General features: G+C 42.6%; 1 long non-coding RNA gene across 1 annotated transcript; it reads left to right on the forward strand.

Annotated features, from left to right (window-relative positions):
• Positions 1 to 2,714: 2,714 nt before the first annotated feature.
• On the forward strand, positions 2,715 to 23,199 carry LOC120921768. The gene is made up of 6 exons (XR_005744962.1): positions 2,715 to 2,746; positions 6,466 to 6,498; positions 8,012 to 8,059; positions 11,107 to 11,133; positions 21,252 to 21,287; positions 22,985 to 23,199. It is a non-coding gene; the product is annotated as an uncharacterized LOC120921768 (long non-coding RNA).
• The last annotated feature ends 461 nt before the right edge of the window (positions 23,200 to 23,660 follow it).

Genomic DNA, 23,660 nt, shown 5'->3' on the forward strand with positions numbered 1-23,660 from the left:
GTGGATAGCTGCCATTTCGAGCCCTGGCTTATAAACATCCCTGAGCCTAGGTTCACACTGCTGCGAATTCAAAATCGCGGTAAAATGCGCGATTTTACCGCGATTTCGCGGCCGCGATTTTGCCGCGATTTCGGCCGCAATTTAATGTAAATCGCGGCCCGAAATCGCAAAAAGTAGTACAGGAACTACTTTTTGAAATCGCAGATGCGGCATCGCACTGATTAGGACAGTGCCATTGCCGACAATTGCCGCCGATTTGAGATGCGATTTGACATGTCAAATCGCATCTCAAATCGTTCCAAATCGTACCCAGTGTGAACCAGGGCTAAAGGACAGCTGTTACGCATCCGTAGAAATTGCACTGACCAAAAAGTATATTTGGAGCAAGCTAACTTTATAGGAACAAAGTTTGTGAATAAAGGGTACAATGAGGATTTTATCCAGGAACAAATCCGTAAAGTATATGACACACCTAGAATTGCCCTTATTCAGGATAAAGTGAAACCTGATCAAATGGATAATAATCCCCCGATTATCCTGAACTACACTGTCCAACATAGACAGCTGGAAGCTATTTTTAAAAAGTACTGGCCTATCTTAAGAGCTGACCAGCAGCTACAGGGTATTCTACCTACTAACCCCAGGGTGGTATATCGCAGAGCTCCCACCCTGAGGGATCTAGTAGCTAAAAATGTTCCTGATCCTCCAATAAAGAAAAATGTACTTACCTTCTTTCAGGGTAAGGGATTCTTCCCATGCAAGAGGTGTTTTGCATGTAAGAATACGAATTTTAATGGTCAAAAATGTACTAAGTTCACTTCAAATGTCACCAAGAAGGAGTACAACATTGATGACCTTATTACCTGCAGAACTGAGGGTGTTGTGTATGTCCTTGAGTGCCCATGCTCCTTACAATACATAGGCCGCACTAAACGACCCTTATGGAAAAGATTAAGAGAGCATGTACAGAATATTCTAAATGCATACCCGAAACATAATGTCTCCCGTCATTTTGAGCTATGTCACCAAGGGAACCCAAAGGGTCTGAAATTTTGGGGCATACAAAAATATAGTCCCCACTGGAGAGGTAGCCATAGGGTGAGAGAGATCAGTAAAGCAGAATCGAGATGGATCCATGAGATGGGATCTCTCTCTCCGAATGGTTTAAATATTGACTTTGATCTTAACTGTTTTATATCTGATTTTTAATCTTTGTTTTTAAATAGTATTTTATTTATATATATGTACATATCTCTCACATCTCCCAATCAGTTACCCTAATGCTATCCTACTGGGAGCTTGTACCCACTGGATGGCTAATGGTGTGGTGCTCCTGTATATAATATAATATTTATTGTTATGCACAACATGTCCATGATGCTATTTAATTGATAGCTTAGATTGGGATATGTGTTTGACAGCCTTGGTTTGATTCACATGCAATATTCATATGGTGGATCATTTTTACATATATGTATTTTAGTTTTTATATTAGTTTTTTATATATATTTATATTTATATACATATTAACATTTGCTGGCTTATGCGGTAGTAATATCAAATGAATACCACGGGATGCTAATTTGAGTTGCACGGATTCGTCCGTAGCAGAACCCGAGATAAACTTATGTGTTTTGTACAGACAGCGGTTTTAAAAAAGTTATTGTGTCTCATTTTGTATCATATTAAAACTTGTTAAATAGATACTTTTATAAACCACAATTGGCTGAAATGTTGTGGTGTATCTGCAATGATGTAGTCATTGGTGCCTCCCCATTGGTCCGTTCGCGCTGTTGCAAGTGTGTGATAGGCTATTTATAGCCTTAGGAAGCCCTAGTCACACATTGACCCATGATTAAGTCACGTGTCTAGTGACGATACGCGTGGGGGAGGAGCTTGAGTGACGGGACGCACGGAGGTGCCGGATGAGGAGCCCAACAAGCTGAGCAGCTTACATGCACACACGCTGAAGCCTAATTACTATCGGGGATTCGTGAGTGATGTTTTGAGTGTTGTGAGACGCTGGTGTTTCATTTAACAGTATCACACTATCGGTCTTCTCTCTGTCTCCCTTTCTTTGCATATGTGAACACGTGAATACCTGGTGGAAAGCATTTTTTGACCTGACAAGTTTGATCAATACATCATCAAGCTGGTTATCTCTCACACATTGTGTGTGTGTGGTTTGGCAAAGTGCTTCTGAGTTGCCTTCAGGATTACAGCAACAAGGGACGATATATATATATAGAATTTGGAACTTCATTCTTTGTATTAATTTGTCTTTCTCCTCCAGTAATTTTAATGTGTTGACACCTTATTTAATCAGTTGATTTAGCGCATTATCCTTTTTCACATATTTTGCTTGGTTTAGTTCACCGTTATAATTGCTGCTTTATCATTTATTTATTGATTAAGTAATATAATTAATTTTTCACTTAGTAGCGCTGTAGACCTTCCACATATATTTTTCCCTACAGGGTGTCTGTCTATTTGGGGCCACTTTGTGGACATAATTTTTCACACAGGTTGGCGCTACATTTATATTCTTTTCACTTTTGCACAATTATCCATTGGTATGTTGGCTGCCCACAACCACTGATATATATTATATGTTTTTTTCGAGTAGCGCAATATTTTTTGTATATATTTACTACATACTATTGTACTATTTATTCTGCATTCTGGGTAATAATTTCTCTTTTTCTTTTCCATGAAGTCCTCCTGCCGAATTTCACGAAGAATTTCAGTAAGTATATGTGAAAATAGGACCCTATTGTGGAGGCAAAGGATATTTTGTTATAAGCTGTGAGTAAGGTCTTATGCCGCCTACACACGATCATTTTTCAGCATGTCCAAAAAAATATTATGGGCCAGATTCTCGTATCTCGGCGTAAATCTCCGCGGGCGTAACGTATCTCGTTTACGTTACGCCGCCGCAAGTTTTATGGGCAAGTGCTTTATTCACAAAGCACTTGCCTGTAAAGTTGCGGCGGCGTAGCGTAAATCCTCCGGCGCAAGCCCGCCTAATTCAAATGATCCGGGTAGGGGGCGTGGATCATTTAAATTAGGCGTGTTCCCGCGCCGATCGTACTGCGCATGCGCCGTCCCTAAAATTTCCCGACGTGCATTGCGCTAAATGATGTCGCAAGGACGTCATTGGTTTCGACGTGAACGTAAATGGCATCCAGCGCCATTCACCGACGACTGACGCAAACAACATACATTTTTAACGACAGCCATACTTAACATTGGTTGCCCCTCATATAGCAGGGGCAACTTTACGCGTCGCAAATTTAACGTAAACTTCGTATCTTCACTGCGTCGACCGCGCGTACGTTCGGGAATTCACGTATTTTGCTAACTTGCATACACGACGGGGAAAACGACGGAGGCGACACCTAGCGGCAAAAAAAAAAATTGCATTTAAGATCCGACAGCATAAGAGCCTTACACCTGTCGGATCTAATGGTAATCTATGCGTAACTGATTCTAAGAATCAGTCGCATAGATACGACGGCCCAGATTAGGACTTACGGTGGCGCACATGGAGTTGCGCCGTCGTAAGCCCTTTCAGAATCTGGGCCATTGTTTTTCCAACTTCATCATTAACCACTTGCTTACTGGGCACATAAACCCCCTTCGTTCCCAGGCGAAATCTCAGCGTCCGGCACTGCGTCGCTTTAACTGACAATTGCACGGTCGTGCGACGTGGCTCCCAAACAAAATTGGCGTCCTTTTTTCCCCACAAATAGAGCTTTCTTTTGGTGGTATTTGATCACCTCTGCGGTTTTTATTTTTTGCGCTATAAACAAAAAAAGAGCAACAATTTAAAAAAAATATATATTTTTTTTACTTGTTGCTATAATAAATATCCCAATTTTTTTTTAAAAAACTATTTTTTTTCTCAGTTAAGGCCGATACGTATTTTTCGACGTATTTTTGTAAAAAAAAAAAAAAAATCACAATAAGCGACTGGTTTGCGCAAAAATTATAGCGCCTACAAAATGGGGAACAGAATTATGATTTTTTTTATTATTTTTTTTTTACTAGTAATGGCGGCGATCTGCGATTTTTATTGGGACTGGGATATTGCGGCGGACGTATCGGACACTTTTGACACAAATTTGGCGCCATTCACATTTATACGGCGATCAGTGATATAAAAATGCACTAATTACTGTATAAATGTGACTGGCAGTGAAGGGGTTAACACTAGGGGGTGAGGAAGGGGTTAACTGTGTAGCCTGGGTGTGTTATAACTGTGTGGGGGGAGGGGGGTGACTGGGGGAGGGGACCGATGCTGTGTCTCTATGTACAAGAGACACAGATCGGTCTCCTCTCCTCTGACAGCACGTGGAGCTCTGTGTTTACACCCCATCATTACACACAGAGCTCCACGTTCCTGCTGTCACCTACCGTGTCACCGACGATCGCGTGTACCCGGCGGACATCGCGGCCGCCAGGTACACGCATCGGGTCTTCGGCGATGCGTCGGGACAGTTTTTACCCGCCGCGCGCCACCCAGTGGCACGCGCGGGTAATGCACATAAAGGCCGTTTTTAAACGGCCACTTGAGAGCCGCGCTGCGGACGTATTTCGTCTATAGCGCGGATCTCAAGTGGTTAAAAACGATGTTGCCCACACACTATCGCTTTTTAAAAAATGATGAACAAAGCGCGGTGACGTACAACACTTACGACGGCACTCTAAAGGGGAGGTTCTGTTTGCCTTTGGGCTGCTTTTAGCTGATTCCGTGTTAGTAAAATACGATTCGCGCTTTTCTGTCTGTTACAGCGTGATGAATGTGATTACTCCATTATGAATGGTAGTTTTACCAGAACGAGCGCTCCCCTCTCATAACTTGCTTCTGAGCATGCGCGTCATTTTAGCCCACACACGACCATTTTTTACAATCCGAAAAACGACAGGGCAGCACAGTGGTGTAGTGGTTAGCACTTTCGCCTAGCAGAAAAAGGGTCGCTGGTTCGAATCCCGACTAGGACACCATCTGCCTGGAGTTTGCATGTTCTCCCTGTGCCTGCATGGGTTTCCTCCGGGTACTCCGGTTTCCTCCCACACTCCAAAGACATGCTGGTAGGTAAATTGGATCTAGTCCAAATTGGCCCAGTATATATATGTATATCTGTGTGTATGACTGTGTGTCCCAAGCGTGTCGAGATCCTACGGGGTAAATGACCGCACCAGCCAGGCAGACACTGGCTGGAAAAAAATGCCTAGAGGCAAATTCAATTCGCATGTTTAGCGCTATACAAGTCATTCATTCATTCATCGTTTAAAACGATGTTAAAAAATGCAGCATGTTCGAATTTTTTTTTTGTCGTTTTTCAGAAGCCGAAAAATTATGTGTAGCCCACACACGATCATTTTAAATGACGTTTTTCAAAAACGACGTTTTTTTCATGCCGAAAAATGATGGTGTGTACGCTGCATTAGGCTTCATGTACACGGGACATTGTTCAACTTCTCTTGAACGATTTAACTTGACAGCTAGAAACCGGCGTCTAAAAACGGCTGCGTTTACATCTAGAAGCGTTTGAAAAAAAAAATGTTTTTTTTGGTTAAAATTAAAAATGTCTGTAAACTAAACGCTGCTAAACACGAGTTAAAAACCTTTAATCGCGTTTAGCGATTGAAATGCCTCTAAACACAGCGTATGAATGCATTTTTTTGGGGTTTCAAAAAAAAGAGGGGGAGATAGAGAATGAGAGGAGAGAACTCTGATGAACGGGGCATTGCCCTTGAAACACTCCCTCTACTGGCCCTTTTTTTTGGCCTGTGACGGTATTACAATGATATCCCCGTCAACGTTCCCTTCTTCCCATAACGAAAATCACCCCAATATTCCACGAGGAGGGATATTCCTGGAGTCGCCCAAAAAGCCACACGAGACAAGCTTACTGCTGGAACAACACACTTTAATGGTTTTCTTCTCAGCTTTTTATACAGTCCAAGACATTAAAGCAACAATGAAATCTCCACCCCCCCCAATCACACACTAGAGGCTAATTACTAAAACATTCTAGACAGGTCGGCACCGACCGACAATTATCATGTCTAATCACTGCACATTCCTTAAACAACAAACCACCTTCACACACTGAGTTTCCTAGGCAGACGTTTCGTCCCTGCATGCAGCTTGACACCTATTAACACCTCTGAGCATCAATAGGTTTTTAGACAGTGTTATCACACAATTAAAGGCCTTTCAAAAGCTAGCCTTATTTAACATATGAACAGTGTTCACAGAGAGAGATGAATCACACATGAACACCTGTTACCTGTAACCCACAGCATTAAATTAGCAGGGAGAATTAAACTGAAGCATATATAGGCAATTGCATCACATGGCCCTATGAATATAATATAACTATAGTAAAAAATGTATATAAAATATTAGTTTAAAAACGTCCAAACTCCAAAATGTATTTATTTATTTATTTTTAGGTGCAAATAAGCGTCCAGCGACAGCAGAAAATGGTAAGTACAGTATGGAATATATTGCAGAAAAATCACTATGATGCATTGTTAAATACAGCAAGAATTCCTGATCTGGCTGTGCAATGAACCCAGCCAATGTTACCCACATTGCCCCTGTGCACCCAGCAGCAGGAATGACCAGATCCATGTAGCTGCACTTAGGAGACTGAAACCAGACTGTGTATGATTAAAGTAATTTTATTATTAGTGAAAGATAACTCATCCAAACCACCAACACACAGAATACACAGCAAACATGAAGATATAAGTGATCCATAAACCAAGTGACAACATGTCTAACTAGCAACCTAACTAACCAAGTGACAGAAAACCTAACTACCAAACTAACTATAATACAATATATACATACAAAAGAAGCATGAATGAAAAGGGTAGAAGAGGGAAACAATGGAAATGTAAGACAACGTCTGGAAGGGGAAACCAGCACTGAGATTGGGAACAAGGGGTGCAGATATGAGGGAGTAGGGTGCAGGATAAAGGGGAGGAACAGGATCTAGATTCTGGATAAATCAGCAAGATTTTATCAGGCTAGCAGGCAAAACACTGATACAAGAGGGAATAGTGAGGAATGACTAAATATCTGCTGGTCTCCTCGGACCAAGGACCACAGTGCCACCAGCAGATGAAACAGTTCCTATCTCCAGCATTGTGTTTCATTTGGACTTCTAAGTATCGTCTAATCAACCAATATAACTAATGGATATAAAAGATCAATTATGATTGTAACGGTCACCACCGTTTACGATATTCCCATTCCATCAACCACGAAAGCTTATCCGACAGTCTGACACGCCAGCAGACACGATCCATAAGAATTCCCTCAGAGAGATGAGACATACGCTCTGTGTTCTGAGTCAAAATGTATGAACACTTTTAATGGTATCTTAGCTTTCTTATATACAGTACAAGCATGTTAAAGTTAATCACAGGGACAAAGAAACACTCCACCCACACATCACACAATGGGGGGGGGGGGGGCTTCAATACACCTTCTCTTAGACAATGACATCCAGTTGAGCTAATCATTAGTCATCCCCCAGACGTCCCGTCTCCGAAATTAGAGGAGGTAATTACTACAGCTTGACAAGTCACATTCCACATACAAAACAGTGTCATTAGCATCACACAATGGAATGTCTAGGAGCAGACACAATTAACACCTCAAAAGCATGTGTCCCCCCCATTGAATGAAAACACTCCAATTGGAGTCAGACTTTAACAACCTGTAAAATTCCAAGATATCCTGCAAAACATGAATTATCAGTTATGTCCCATCTCATGTGATTTATAATTAAGGGCCACAGGAAGACCCTAGACCCAAGAGTTATTAGTGACGCTGGCACAGGAGTACCCCCCATCCTTCCAAAGTCTCTAGGTGTCACGGGCCATTCTGTTACAATGATTTATTCTACATTCTATATAAAGATGTATCTTTCATTCTATCATGAACACAATTGAAAGTTTCATTTACCTCTTTTTCTTTGCCACAAAGACAACCAGAAGAAGGAATTAGTTAAGATGCTGGGAGATCTCCCATTGGGTAAGTATATGTGATTGACCCAATTGTGGAGGTAAAAGTTACTTTGTTATAAGATGTGATTGCAGGAGATGAAATTGTGATCAGAACCAGAGAGATGGACGAGCATTCAGACGATTCAGACTCACTCCGAACACAGAAATGTTATAATACACAGGACGTCTCCTGAATAGGATTTCATGTATAAAGACAAAACAAGTTATTGTTACAACAGAATAACAATCCCGTTGGCTAAGATCACGTGTAATATCTGTTCTTATCAGTGTCCAGATTTTGATTATTTAATCATTTTTTTAAAATGATTTAACCTCTTAAGGACCGCCTAACACCGATATATAAGTTGGCAGAGTAATGTTACAAGCGACGAATAAGCCCGTTGGCTAAGATCAAGTGTCGTTTCTGTTTGTATCAAACTCCATCTTCAGATGTTAAAGTTTCCACCGTTTTTTTTTTTTTATTTGATTCCCCTTAAAATCCATATCAGACACCAAGGGCCTGGTAAGGACCCCCCACCATTTTTTCCTTTATTTTTTAACTGTCACTTTTATTATTATTATTGTTCAGCTGTCATCGGGGAAACCCATTGACAGCTGATGACTCATCGGTTGGTAAGGATGCCGCAGCCGGCTTCCCAGCCCCACTCCTTAACAACCAGCATACATTGCTCCCTGATTGGGCAAAGCTTTGCCACATCATGGCGCAGAATGCACTGTGCAGTGCTCAGTGCATTACAGGACGTGCAAACACCCCAAGCAAACACCCTGCAAATTCGGGTGTTCAGCGAATCAGCCTGAACTGATGCTTGGGCTGAACCCTTCCCCCATCTCTACAATGTACATCACTCAAATTAAAGGTCTCTGAAGGGGCAAATTATAGAACTAAGTGGGTAAAAAGTGGTATCTGGAGAACAGATACTAATAAATGTCATCATGTACAGGAGAATGGATAAAAAATTACACCAACCTCTCTCCATCTCTTGCTTCTTGGAAAGGGAGGAATTACAAAACAAACCTTGTGGCTCCTTTCTTAGAAGCAGACTAGTCAGGATGAGCCTGATAATATTTGTCATTTTTGTAACCAAAATATTAGGTGATTACCACCGATGGGGTCTGGGACTGGAAGTTATTCCCTTGAATTAAATTCTCAGCACACCCCTGAGTAAGATTTATGTCAGGGATGCCAAATGCCAGTGACTTGTCGTAAAGGTTCCCCTATCGAGTATTATTAATAATATTAATTTGCTATTTTAACACACTGGTGTGGGCTTTGAGCGAACTCTCTGTGACCCTAGCCCATCCTATTTTGAAGCCTATTAGAGCCTCTGGCTCTAATCAGTGCTACAAAAACAATCCCCTTATTGGAATCCATGCACCCGGCATCCTGTAAGGGGCTGGATGCATGGCTGGGGTGGTGCCCAGGCACCCTCAATGGACAGGCTGCCCCTGTCTCCCTCCGTTTGGAAGTATAAGTCGTATGTAAGTCTACTGCCTGTATAAAAAGAAAAGAGAAGCGTGGATTAACAGGGTAGAAGAGGGTAAAACTGGAAGTATAAGGATTAAGGAACAGTGTCATGAATATGCAGTAATGTCTGGCAGCTTACCTTCCTCGCCATGTGTTTACCTTAGAGGCCTGACACTCTCACCTGGTTGCTTTTATCATCTCTCCTCCCTGATATTTCTCCATCCCAGGCCATATCAGGAACTCTATATTAACCAGCGCACTGCAGGTCTGCCTTGCTGATCAACGTTGTTTGTTAAGCATTGTGTTCCTGCTTGCCGTGTGCTACATTTATCTCTGTGTACCGATCTTTGCTTGTCCCCGACTATTCCTGTTTGCTTGTGACCCTGACCTTTGGCCTGTCCTTCGTTCATCCTTGTCTGCTTGTCGCTCTGACCTTGGCTTACCCCTCACTATCTCTTGTATCCTGAGTGGCTGCTTCCCCTTTCTCCTCTATGCCCTACGAAGCGTGAGCTGGGGGACTCTGGGGGGCCGCAACCTGGATTCAGTTGTAGCTAAGGCCATCCTCACCACTAGAGGCTCTGGTGAATACCTGCTGGATCTTAGACTCCACACTCTGGGGAACCTTGGGCTCAAGCTTCCTGTGGGATCCCTGTTTGTGCTCCAGTGGACCTGCTTTCCATATCCACTCTGTGTTCCATCCGCAGCACTCTGCCATAGGGTTCACTACCTTGTGTTGCACTCCTGACTCCAACGGGATGCATCTATTATCTGGCCACAGGTGACCTTACAAACAGTCAGGAAGGAGAAACCAGAACTGGGATCAGGAACAAGGGGTAAAGATAGGTAGCAGGGTACAGGGTGTAGAGGAGGAGCAGGATCTAGACTCTCTATCTGGCAGGAAAAACACTGAAGGAAGAGGGAATAGTAGAGGAGGGACTAAATACCCTCCTAGCAGCCAGCATAAAGTGAAGAAGAATTGCTGAGATCTATTTGAAAAATACCCCTGCACTACCCAACTCTAACTAGTGATATGTAATGGTGAACCAACTAAAACTTACAATCAATTATACAAACATGGTGACAAAACCCAAATACACAGATTACCGCCCAGGTAGATGCTAGCATCAACATGTGTTCCAACATGGCAGGGGCAGTGCAGCATTGTTTTCTTCAATTGCTGGAATCTTCTGGCTGCTGGGAGACACCAACTGGTGGACTCCGGAACTACAACCTTCTGGTTCGGGGACCACAGTACCACCAGCAGGTGATCCATTTCTTGACTGTCTCTGGCATTGGGTTGGTTCTATGTGGACTTCTAAGTATTGTTTGATCAACCAATATAACTTATGGATGTATGAGATCAATGTATGATTTAATCTACATTCTATAAAAAGATGTATATTTCCTTCTATCCTGAAGGCAATTGTAAGTTGGATTTTCCTCTGGAGAGAAACAACAAAACCTTTCTCCTATCCAAGTGTAGGAACACATTGTTAGATTTGTTATTTTACTACATACATGTACTATTTATTCTGCATTCTGGGTAATAATTTCTCTTTTTCTTTATCATGTCCTGGATGATTTCTTAGTTTCTCTGCCTGAAGATATTGTAAGGGGTAAGTATATGAGATTGAAAACAAATTGTGGAGATAAAAGTTACTTTGTTATAAGCTGTGATTGCAGAAATTATGAGCAGAACCAGAGAGATTAATAAGCAGGGTTTTTTTTTTCAGGGGGAACTTGATGGAACATTGGCCCAGATTCTCAAAGGGCTTACGACGGCGCAACGCCATTTGCGCCATTGTAAGTCCTAATCTGGGCCATCGTATCTATGCGACTGATTCTTAGAATCAGTTACGCATAGATATCCCTTAGATCTGACAGGCGTAAGGCTCTTACGCTGTCAGATCTTAAATGCAATTTTTTCTCCCGCCGCTAGGTGTCGCCTCGTTTTCCCCGTCGTCTATGCAAATTAGCTATTTACGCGAGATTCCCGAACGTACGCACGGACGACGCAGTGAATTTACGACGTTTCCGTAAGCGTAAACTTGCCCCTGCTATATGAGGGGCAAGTTTACGAAAGTCCGTCGTATGCCATGTTAAGTATGGCGTCGGGTCAGCGTCGGCTTTTTCCGTCGTTTACGTCGTTTTCCTAAGTCGTCCGCGAATACGACTCTACGTCAATGACGCTCACGTCGGCGTCATTGACGTTTTTCGTCGTGAGCTGGAGCATGCGCACTGGGCTATTTTTCCGCCCGGCGCATGCGCAGTTTGATCGGCGCGGGGGCGCTCTTGATTTAAATACAAGCCGCCCCTTTTGAATTACGCGGTCTTACGCCGGGCCATTTACACTACGCCGCCGCAAATTACGGAGCAAGTGCTTGGAGAATACGGCACTTGCTCCAGTAATTTGCGGCGGCGTAGTGTAAATGGCTTACGCTACGCCGCCGCGGAATCTACAAGAATCTGGCCCTCAGTTCCAACACCTCTGACCCTTTGGTGCCTGCTCACCACAATAACATGTAAGCACAGAAGTCTGGTTTCTGTGTTTACAAGTGGCAGCTCTGCCCTTTGTATGTAATGCAATCCTTGTATTTAATGCCCCACTGTTTTTGTGAAATGTGACTAAACACACATTACTTGATGTGATTTGGAGGGTGTGTGTAGGAGGAGGGGTTTTGTGGGGCCTTGGTTAAGTTCCAGCACCTATTTTTTGTGAAAAAAAGCCCTGTCGATGAGCATTCAGATGATTCAGACTCACTTCGAACAAAGAGATGTCATAATACACAGGACGTCTCCTGAATAGGATTTCATGTATAAAGACAAAACAAGTTATTGTTACAACAGAAGAACAATCCCATTGGCTAAGATCACGTGTAATATCTGTTCTTATCAGTGTCCAGATTTTGATTATTTAATCATTTTTTAAAAATTATTTAACCTCTTAAGGACCGCCTAACACCGATATATAAGTTGGCAGTGCGGCACGGCTGGGCATAAGCACGCACAGGTACAACCTCTTTAAGATGCCCAGCCGTGGGGCTCGCCCGCGACCCGGTCCTGAGGTCCGTGACCGCGCCCGCGGGACCTGCGGACCCCATCACCGCTGGTGTCCCGCAATTGGGTCACAGAGCTGAAGAACGGGGAGAGGTAAGTGTAAACAAACCTTTCCCCGTTCTTCCTAGTGAGCCTGTCACTGATTGTCTGTTTCCTGTCATAGGGAACGACGATCAGTGATGTCACATGCCAAGCCACGCCCCCACAGTAAGAATCACTCACTAGGGCAACACTTAACCCCTTCAGCGCCCCCTACAGGTTAACCCCTTCACTGCTAGTGTAATTTTCACAGTAATCAGTGAATTTTTATAGCACTGATCGCTGTAAAAATGACAATGGTCCCAAAATGGTGTCAAAAGTGTCCGATGTGTCCGCCATAATGTCGCAATCATGATAAAAATCGCTAATCGCCGCCATTACTCGTAAAAAAAAAAATATTTATAAAAATGCCATAAAACTATCCCCTATTTTGTAGACGCTATGACTTTTGCGCAAACCAATCAATAAACGCTTATTGAATTTTTTTTTTACCAAAAATATGTAGAAGAATACGTAGCGGCCTGAACTGAGGAAACAAATGTGTTCTTTTTTATATATATTTTTGGGGATATTTATTATAGCAAAAAGTAAAAAATATTGATTTTTTTTTTCAAAATTGTCGCTCTATTTTTGTTAATAGTGCCAAAAAAAAAATTACAGAGGTGATCAAATACCACCAAAAGAAAGCTCTATTTGTGGGGGAAAAAGGACGTCAGTTTTGTTTGGGAGCCATGTCGCAATTGTCACAGTGCCGAATCGCAAAAAGTGGCCTGGTCCTTTAGCACCAAAATTGTTCCGGGGCTTAAGTGCTTAATATATAAAGAAAGTAATAATTGCCTGTAGAGATGAACACGATGTGGACTAGATCCATTTATTTAGCTTGTAAGCTTATCTTACATGTAGCGCCCCCTTTACTTTCAGTAAGGGCACTACGCTAAAGTTAGTGGGAGAATGAGAGAGTTATGTTGCTCTCATTCTTAATTTGTTAAATTTGGCTGTCGCCAAATCTGAATTGTTCTGTGGGTCAGTCTGCGTTCTAGGGATGCGGTACCATCCCTAGGCGGCAGGTGGTGCCAGAGAGGTCCAGGTGGAGCCGCTTCTTCCTAGCAGTCAATTGGAGGAGTTTCCCCTCACGGGGCATGCTGGGGAGGAGTATTTCTGTAGCGGAGGCCGTTGTTCTTGGTTCTTCGCGGGTTCCTGGTTCCAGGTGCGGCACCCACCTTTAGGATGTGTGCACATCGCGGGCCCCACCACTATGGCCTACCTGGCCTTGGGTCGCGCGACCCTCCTGGTCTGGAGCAACTGATGCTACCAAGGGGCCCCAGTGACTTACTGGGTCCCCCTTCTACTGAGGAGATCCCAGGCTGTATGCTTTTCGGTGGGGGATCGGCTTGAGGAGAACCCGGAGGCAGGTTATCCAAAAGGGCTTGAACGAACCATCGGGGATCTGGTGACCGGAACATTGACAGGTACACTTCCACTGTCAACCGGTGACCCTAGCACAATTTACTAGGAGGATAAGCTCAACCATTTAGCTCATCCAAGTTCTAGGCATGTGGCAGAGGCCCCACTAGAGCCAAGTCTGTGGCAGAAGCCTGCTCCTCCCAGCAACCTTAAAGTGGCACTTTGGCTGCCAGGCCTGTGGCAGAGGTCTGTCCGGAGGCACTTCACCCACTCTGGCTAGAGTGGCGATGAACTGTATCCACTACTACTGAGAGCAGGATTGCTTTCCTTCTATCCATGCCTGATACCGCAAAGTTCCTTTACTTCATCAACCTTTTCTGTCTACCTCAAGTTGATGTTGGTCGTGTTGGGCCAAGAAATAAAGCATTCAGAAAACCTAATCTACGAACTGGACATTCGCTTATTGCTCTACTCACAACCTTCACCCCTAGACAACACATAGAGGTAACTCAATACGCCGATCCCAAATCAATCAGCGGCTCCTGAGGGGGTAGCGCTACATACAGAAATGGATTGATATAACACCACCAACCCACAAACAATGGTGTAATAAGGTAAATCTTATATTCATGTAGCGCTCACCACCAAAGGAGCCGCTGGTTATAGATTGGGTGGCATGCTACCTCTGTGACTCCGCCGTCTGGGGTAGTTGATGAGAGCCAAGCAATGGAATGTCCAGCAGGTGTCTTTTCTGCTGCTTTTTTTTATGGGTAAAACAGTAGAACTTGAGGTAGAAAGTAAAGATGTACGAGGAGAGGAAAACAGCAGACTCAGGCCTAACAATACGGAAGCAGTCCTGCTTCCAACGACACTTTGCTTTCGTCACCACTCCAGCCGGGGTGGGTATAGTGTACCTGGACAGGCCTCTCACACCGACCTGGCAGCCAGAGTATCACTCGGAACTTTGAGGGAAAAGATCTCTGCCACAGACCCTCCCTAGAACGTAGATCATGGAGACAATCCTCCTTGGTAGAATTTGTGTCTGGATCAACTTCAGGTAGTTTCCAATTAGGTTACGGACTGACAGGTGGCTAACATCCAACCTTCCAGTGTTCGGTACCTTGATCCCTGATGGATTGTCGAGGCCCTGTTGGATCGCCAGCCTCTCTTGGCTCTCATCAGGCGGACTCCCCACCGAACAGTTATCCTGCTCGGGATCTTCTCAGAACTGGGGACCCAGTCAATCACTGGGGCCCCGCCACAGTTTTACATGTTCCGGGCCAACATGGTCCCAGAACCAAGAATACCTTGTGGCACGCGCACCCCGGCCTGGTAGGCCATCTCGCCGGGGGCCGTGATGTATGGTCACCCTGAAGGTGGCTGCTGGCAAGAGGCACCCCAGCCTGGACTCCACTGGTGCCACCTGTCGCCCCGGGGTGGTATAGCACCCCGGGAACAGCAGCATGAGCCCATAGTACAGCCCAGCTGAAACAGAGACCCTTTTCTTTTATTGAAATCAGAATCAGAGTTTGTACACTCTGATCACCCCTTAAATTTTGTCAGCACCGGTACTTAGAAGTAACCCGGCGCTACATTAAAAAGAGAAAGATTAGCCTATAAACATAGGGGAGTTTCCCCACAAATTTAATAAAATATGGTCCCATTGGCTTGATTCTAGTAATCGGTTTTACGATGGTTTGTGTAGGGAGATGGGAGAGGAAAGGGGAGTGGGGGAGGGGAACGCAGATGGGTGATAGATCTGTAATAGATTAAGAAGTAGAGATTGAAATGAAAATGAACTATATATAGAGGTGTATGTTTATTGTTGTATGGTCTCGTTAGATGTTCTATGTTGTCGAGTAGCTCTTACATTTTTGCATGTAATAAGCAATATATAAAAAAAAATAAAAAACTTATTTGATTAAAAAAGAAAAAAGTAATAAAAATAAACCAATTTTAAATTGCACATACAGTATATGTAATTCTAATAGCCCTAGGGTTATGTGAGATGACCCTTATTTTTATTACTTTGGTAAAGCTCTCAGGCACATACATTTTCAGGCTAAATACTCATGCCGCGTACACACAACCGTTTTTGAAAAAGAACAACGTGAAAAAGAACAACGTGAAAAACAACGAGAAAAAATAGAGCAAGTTCTTAAAAATGTTGCCATTTTTCTCATTGGGGAAAAACGCTCTGGAGCCTACACACGATCGTTTTTTAACGACCAATTAAAAAAAGTGCATTTTTCTCATCATGAAAAACGGTCTTGTGTGCGCGGCATTAGAAGTAGATTTCCTTTTGTATTGGTTGGTTGGAACACACAAGACAATCATAGAGGAAATCAGGTATCTTCACAAATTTAGCATAGAACTTGAGAAAGTTAAAAAATCATTAAGATAATTCCTGGTGTTACCAGATTTTTGGGAAGAATTTAAATTTGGGGGATCATTTTGGGGACACACCTTGCAATGAGTTTTTTAGTAGTAGGCAGAATGAAACCAGGTGGTTGAGATTTTTGATTTGTTGGGGATTCTCATATTATTAGATCTTGTAACACAGATAAGACCTCTGGAACTAAACAATCGGTCAACTAAAAAAGCGGGAATCTGGTTGATGTACCAGGAACGGCATTCCTTGTTTCGTGCTGGCAGGGAGAGCCGATTGGCGGCTTTCCCTGTCAGAGGTGGGTCTGTGCTGATAATCAGCACATTCATTATCAACACAGCCCCATCAGATGTGCCCAACAGCTGCCAATCAGTGTCCAACAGCTGCCATCAGTGCCCCATCATTAAAGTCTGTCAGTGCCCACCACAGTTCCAATAAGTGCCCACCACAGTGCCAATCAGAGCCCACCACAGAGCCAATCAGTGTTCATCACAGTGTCAATTAGTGCCCAGCAGTAATACTTGCCAGTACCTCATCATCAGTGCCATCTATTAGTGACCATCAGTGACATCTGCCAGTGCCAATAAGTGCCATCTATCAGTGCCCACCAGTGTTCAGTCGTGCCCATAAGTACCGCCTGTCAGTGTCAATCAGTGCCACCTGTCAGTTCCCGTCAGTGCTGCCTCATCAGTGTCGCCTATCGGTTTCCATCAGTGCTGCATATCAGTGCCACCTATCAGTGCCCATTAATTCTACATATCAGTGCCCATCAGTGCCATATTATCAGTGTCAACTCATGAGTGCCCATCAGTGCCGCCTCATCAGTGCCCATCAGCGAAGGAGAAAACACATTTTTATGACAGAAATTAAGAAAAACTTTTTATTTTTCATAACTTTCAGGCTTTTTTAGTTTGTTTAGCAAAAAATAAAAACACCAAAAGAAAGCTCCATGTCTTGGAAGAAAATTATAAAAATTTCAGCTTAGATTCACGTAGACGCGCCTATCTTCAGGTGGGCGTAGCGTATCTCGGATACACTACGCCGCCGTAACTTAGTGAGGCAGGTCCCGTATTCACAAATAACTTGCGCCCTAAGTTACGGCGGCGTAGTGTAACTGTGCCGGCGTAAGCCAGCGTAATTCAAAGTAGGCTGGTGTGGGTGTGTTGTATGCTAATGAATCGTGACCCGATGTAATTGACGCTTTTAACGAACGGCGCATGCGCCGTCCGTGAACGTATCCCAGTGCGCATGCTCAAAATTACCCCGCAAATAGTCAATGCTTTCAAAGTGAACGTAACTTACGTCCAGCCCTATTCACGGACGACTTACGCAAACGACGTAAAATACGACGCTGTTCATATGTTTCCGACGTCCATACCTAACATGATTTACCCCTGCTTTATGAGGGGTAACTTTACGTAAACGACGTATCTTGATACGCCGGGTGCACGTACGTTCGTAAATCGGCGTATCTAGCTAATTAGCATATTCGACATGGAAATATATGGAAGCGCCCCTAGCGGCCAGTGTAAATATGCACCCTAAGATACGACGGCGTAGGAGACTTACGCCGCTCATATCTAGGCAACTGTGGGGCGTATCTGATTCTATGGATCGGGCGCGGAGTTGCGACGGCCCGCACTCAGAGTTACGACGGCGTATCTGGAGATACGCCGTCCTAACTCCTTTGTGAATCCGGGCCTTAGTTTGTGTACAGTGTAGAATGACCGTGCAATTGTCATTCAAAGTGTGACAGCGCTGAAAGCTAAAAATTACCTCCTTCCTGACCAGAGCTATTTTTGCGATTCGGCACTGCGTCGCTTTAGCTGACAATTGCGCGGTCGTTTTAGCAATATTTTTTACTTTTTGCTATAATAAATATCCCCCAAAAATATATAAAAAAACTATTTTTTTCCTCAGTTTAGGCCGATACGTATTGTTATATTCCTATATTTTTGGTAAAAAGATCGCAATAAGCGTATATTAATTGGTTTGTGCAAAAGTTATAGCGTCTACAAAATAGGGGACAGATTTATGGCATTTTTATTATTATTATATTATTTACTAGTAATGGCTCTGATGAGCGATTTTATCAGAACTGGGACACTATGGCAGACACATCGGACACTTTTTACGCTATTTTGGGACCATTGACATTTATACAGCGATCAGAGCTATAAATAGCCACTGATTACTGTATAAATGTCACAGGCGGTGAAAGGGTTAAACACTAGGGGGTGATCAGGGGTTAAGTGTGTCCCAGGGAGTGATTCTAAAGCCTCATTTACGATCGGATTTTCCGACAACAAATGCGTGATGGAAGGGTTTTGTCGGAAAATCCGACTGTTTGTACGTTCCATCGTACAATTGTTGTTGGATTTTCCGACAACAAATGTTGGATAGTGTGCTTTCAAATTTTCCCACAACAAATGTGTGATGTCGGATTATCCAATTGTGTGTACACAAGTCCTTGAAGAAAAATCCAAAGTACGCTCAGGAGCAAGGACAAGCTGGGAGCTGTCAGTCTTGTAAAACTAGCGTTCGTAATGGAGATATCACATTCGTGATGCGGCAAATTATGAAAATTTGAAATGCAGCGCACATTCTCTTCTTCGTTATAATGGGATAATTATGAAGCTGCTTTGCTGGTGATACTGACAGAATTCTGAGTGAGTGAGAAACTTGTAAAGCGCAACACATGCGAACTGAATCGCCTCTGGACGCTGTATCCATTTCATAGGTAAGGAACCCCTTGACCTCAGAAGAGATGGGTTTTAATCTTTCTCCTGAAGGCCAAGTGGCCCGACTCCAGTCGGATGGTAGTTGGTAGTGCATTCCACAGGCGAGGTCCCTGGACTGCAAATCTTCGATCTCCTTTGGACTTGTATCTGGCTTTGGGTATCTGGAGGAGGTTTTGATTGGTGGATCGCAGAATGCGATTGGGGTTATGGGCTTTTATTTTTTCGCATAGATATTGGGGGGCGTTGCCTTGAATACACTTATGTATTAGACAGAGTGCCTTGAAAGTGATTCTGTCTTTTACTGGCAACCAATGAAGGGATCTCGGTGAAGGTGAGATTGATTCCCATGTTTTTTTCCAGTCACTAGTCGAGCGGCCATATTTTGAACGACTTGCAGACGAGTGATTTGGTATTTGGGGAGTCCTAGATAGAGGGTATTTGCGTAGTTTAGTCTGGAATTGATGATTGTTCCCACCACGACTGCAATGTCCTCTTTCGGGATAAAGGGCGTGAGTCTGCGTAGTAGGCGCAGGAGATGGTGGGATCCGCTGACTACTGACCCTATTTGTGCATCAATTGTCATTTAGGTATCGAAAATGACTCAGAGACTTTTGACTTTGGAGCTTAGGGTGATAGTTTTCCCCAGAATGGGTGGGGGAGTCCAGGTTGACACGGGGTGATTTTTCCGGTTAGCATGAAACAGGAGAAGTTCTGTTTTCGAACCGTTGAGTTTAAGATAACTGTTTGTCATCCAGTTATCTATTAGAGTAAGGCATTTCTCTAGTCCAAGAGAATGATCCTTTGTGTTGCAGATGCGGAAATACAGTTGTGTGTTGTCTGCATAGGAGTGGTAAAGTAACTTCTGGTTACTGATGATTTCAAAGAGAGGGCGAAGATATATATTAAACAATACGGGCGATAAGGGAGATCCCTGAGGGACGCATGATACCGTACGTTTTTCAGAAGTGAAAGACCCCAGTTTCACTATTTGTGATCGGTTTTCCAAGAAGGAGGAGAACCAGGGTAAAACACATTCAGCGACTCCGGCTACTTCAGCTAGCCTAGCCAGTAGTAGTCCGTGGTCTACAGTGTCAAAAGCCGCGCTTAGGTCCAGCAGTATCAGGAGACAAGATTCTCCTTCTTCTGCGGCCTCTAGAGTGTCATCCCATATTTTGAGCCGTTTCTGTTCCGTGACCTGGACGGAAGCCTGATTGAAACGGGTCGAGTAATTTATGGGTGTCTAAATGCAGTTGCAGCTGTTGTACAACTACTTTCTCCATTACCTTGGAGAAAACATTTAGACCTGTTATGGGCCTCCAGTTGTTTGGGTCTTTGGGGTCAAGGGTAGGTTTTTTTAGAATTGGTTTTATTGTACCTTGTTTCAGCAAGGTGGGCACCATGCCCCCCTCCTGCCACACTCCGGTGCCCTCCACCGCTTACCGCAGCCGTCGGTAGCGGAGGAGTGATCGCATCTGTTTTCTTGTGTGGTATGGAAACAAGTGAGGGGAAGATGGTCCCCACCTGTCTCCATACCACTGCAGGGTGGAAGCTACCTTAAAATGTCACTTCCGCCCAACGCTCTTAAAGAGTTATTTTTGTGTAAATATGAGATCTGAGGTCTTTTTGACCCCAGATCTCATATTTAAGAGGACCTGTCATACTTTTTTCCTATTACAAGGGATGTTTGCATTCTTTTAACTTGTAAACACCAAATCTCAGAAAGAGGCTCTGGGATTAAGTGGTTAAGCTAATTACAGTGCCGTCATCCACGTACAGAAATAGAAGGAACGATGTAAATTAAACAGTGTGTGATTATAATCACTTTAATAGAACAAGCTGCAGTTAGAAGCTGATTGGCTACCATGCACAAATGCAACCAATATAACTTATGAATATCTGAGATCAATTTATAATTAAATCTACATTCAATACAGAGAGAGATCTATCGTAAGGACAATTCTAAGTTTGATTTACCTCTGGCGACTCGAGTAACAACAAAACCTTTCTCCTATCCAAGTGTAAAAACAATTTGTTATTTTACTACATACATGTAATATTTATTCTTCATTCTGGGTAATAACTTCTCTTTTTCTTTGCCACAAAGTTAAACTGCCGACAAGTTTCTGGAGTAAGTACTTGAGTAAGTAATGTGATTGAAAATATGACCCAATTGTGGAGGCAAAGTTATTTTGTTATAAACTGACAATCTCAAATGCACTTTTTTGTGTGTTGTTTATGTGCATTTTTTGTATACTTAGGTGTTTGGTTTTTGTGCACCACCACAGTGGTTTGCAAAAAACTTCTTACAGACTTACTATATATGAATAATTGATCTCCATGGCTTCTGTCCTCTATCACTCCCTCCTTCATAATCTGATCCTCCTGCCTCCTATCACTCCCTCCTCCATAATGTGATCTCCCTGCCTTCCATCACTCCCTCCTCCATAATCTGATCTCCCTTCCTCCTATCACTTCCTCCTCCATAATCTGATCTTCCCACCTCCTATCAGTCCCTCCTCCATAATCTGATCTCCCTGCCTCCTATCACTCCCTCCCCTATAATCTGATCTCCCTGCCTATCACTATCCCCTCCATAATCTGATCCCCCTGCCTCCTATCACTCCCTCTCCCATAATATGATCTCCCTGCATCCTATCACTCCCTCCTCCATAATAATGTTTGCCACGAAAATTGATCTGGAATCGTGGAATGCAGAATTGCTGCAATTGTGCAACAAATTTGTGAAGCCGGGCAAGTCTAGCAATAGCTTAGCAAGTGATTTTCAAACTTGCAGCACAATTGCTTGCTATCTGGGTAAGAGAGAACCAAAGAGATAAAGAAGAGGGGGAGAGAAAGAACAAGAAGGAGAGATAGAGAATGAGAGGCGAGAACTCTGATGAACAGGGCATTGCCCTTGAAACACTCCCTCTACTGGTCCTAACATTTTCCTGATTTACTCTATTCTTCAAAATTAAGAAAATCTGCCCTGGGTGGAAAATAGACAGTGGCATTTGGTTTTGCAAACATTAATACATCATTTTAAGACATGTATAGTATAGTATAGTTTTAGACAAGATTATGAAAAGTATCGGTATTGGGCCCAGTATGTAACCTAATGGAGGGGGATTTCCACAGCTCTGCCACATCACAGCCCTGTCCAGCAGGGGAAGAGATCTAATTTCTCTATGCTGCAATGTTAAGTAACACTTACAGGTCTTGCATCCCCTCCTCTGTAGTATGTGAGTGCATTTTAAAAGAAAAGCTGCACACTGATGAGTTTATTTACCACTCCCTTCTCTCCTCCAATCAGCATGCTCCTTCCACTACAGCAGAAATGATTGGCTACTTGTGTTGCTTTTATGTTGTATCTTTTCCAAGCTGTGCTTTTCTTTACAGGGACTACATGGGACTTATATATAAATAATAATAATAATAATAATAATAATAATAATAATAATAACAATAACAACAACAATAACTAGAACATTATTAAAATATAATAATTAATATTATTAATATTAGTAGTAGTATTTAAAATAAAGGTATTATTTATTATATAATATATTAATTATTACTTGTATTTATTGTAATGCAATTGTATTATATAGTATAGTTTAACAAAAAAATAATAATACATTGAAAGCTGCAGTAATGTATATATTTTATATCTGCCTGGAATTCAGCTTTATTATTATTTTTATTATTATTTATTCATTATGTATATTTACAATTGTTTCACATATAAGACATGTGTGCTATGCCATATGGTATGGCTTTTGAAGAAATGTATATATGGGCTTTAAAAAAGAAAAAAAGTATTGATTTTACATTTCTCAGTTACAGACAACTTGTCCAAGTAACTTCAAGATCCAAAGTGAAGTTAAAGAGATTTTTCCTGCTACTACAAATTACGAATTAATGGAAATTAAAAGGAGGAGGGGCAAGATTATTAAATCTGCGATGACGATCTTTCAAAACACATGAAGTACTCTGGTGGAATTATCTCTCAAATGTATTTCTGATCAACACAAACCAGTTTACTAATGAAAATAAACACAATGCTTAAAATCTGAAAGTGTTATCATTATTGTCTAAAAGTAAACTAGAATACTTATTTTATATCATTAATAATAAGCATTCATCCATATGAAAAATACACTTGCAATGCAAATACACAGCAAGATATAGATAGATAGATAGATAGATAGATAGATAGATAGATAGATAGATAGATAGATAGATAGATAGATAGATAGAGGATACAAGCACACCGTCACGTGGTCTGAGTAAGATCCTTGTATAGGGGAGGAGGGGTGAGAAAGAAGCTTCCTTTGGGCAGGTAATACTGCAGTTATCACATCCTGAAATTCTGATAGTCACCACTGGAGGGAGACTCACTCAAATTGGAGTCATAAAGCCAGATACAAATCTTGCATACAATCTGGAGCACTCTAATGCCGCATACACACAATTATTTTTCGGGTTGTAAAAAAATTACATTTTTTTATGTCAT

This window comes from Rana temporaria (assembly GCF_905171775.1).
Source record: "Rana temporaria chromosome 4 unlocalized genomic scaffold, aRanTem1.1 chr4k, whole genome shotgun sequence".
NCBI classification, from domain to species: Eukaryota; Metazoa; Chordata; class Amphibia; order Anura; family Ranidae; genus Rana; species Rana temporaria.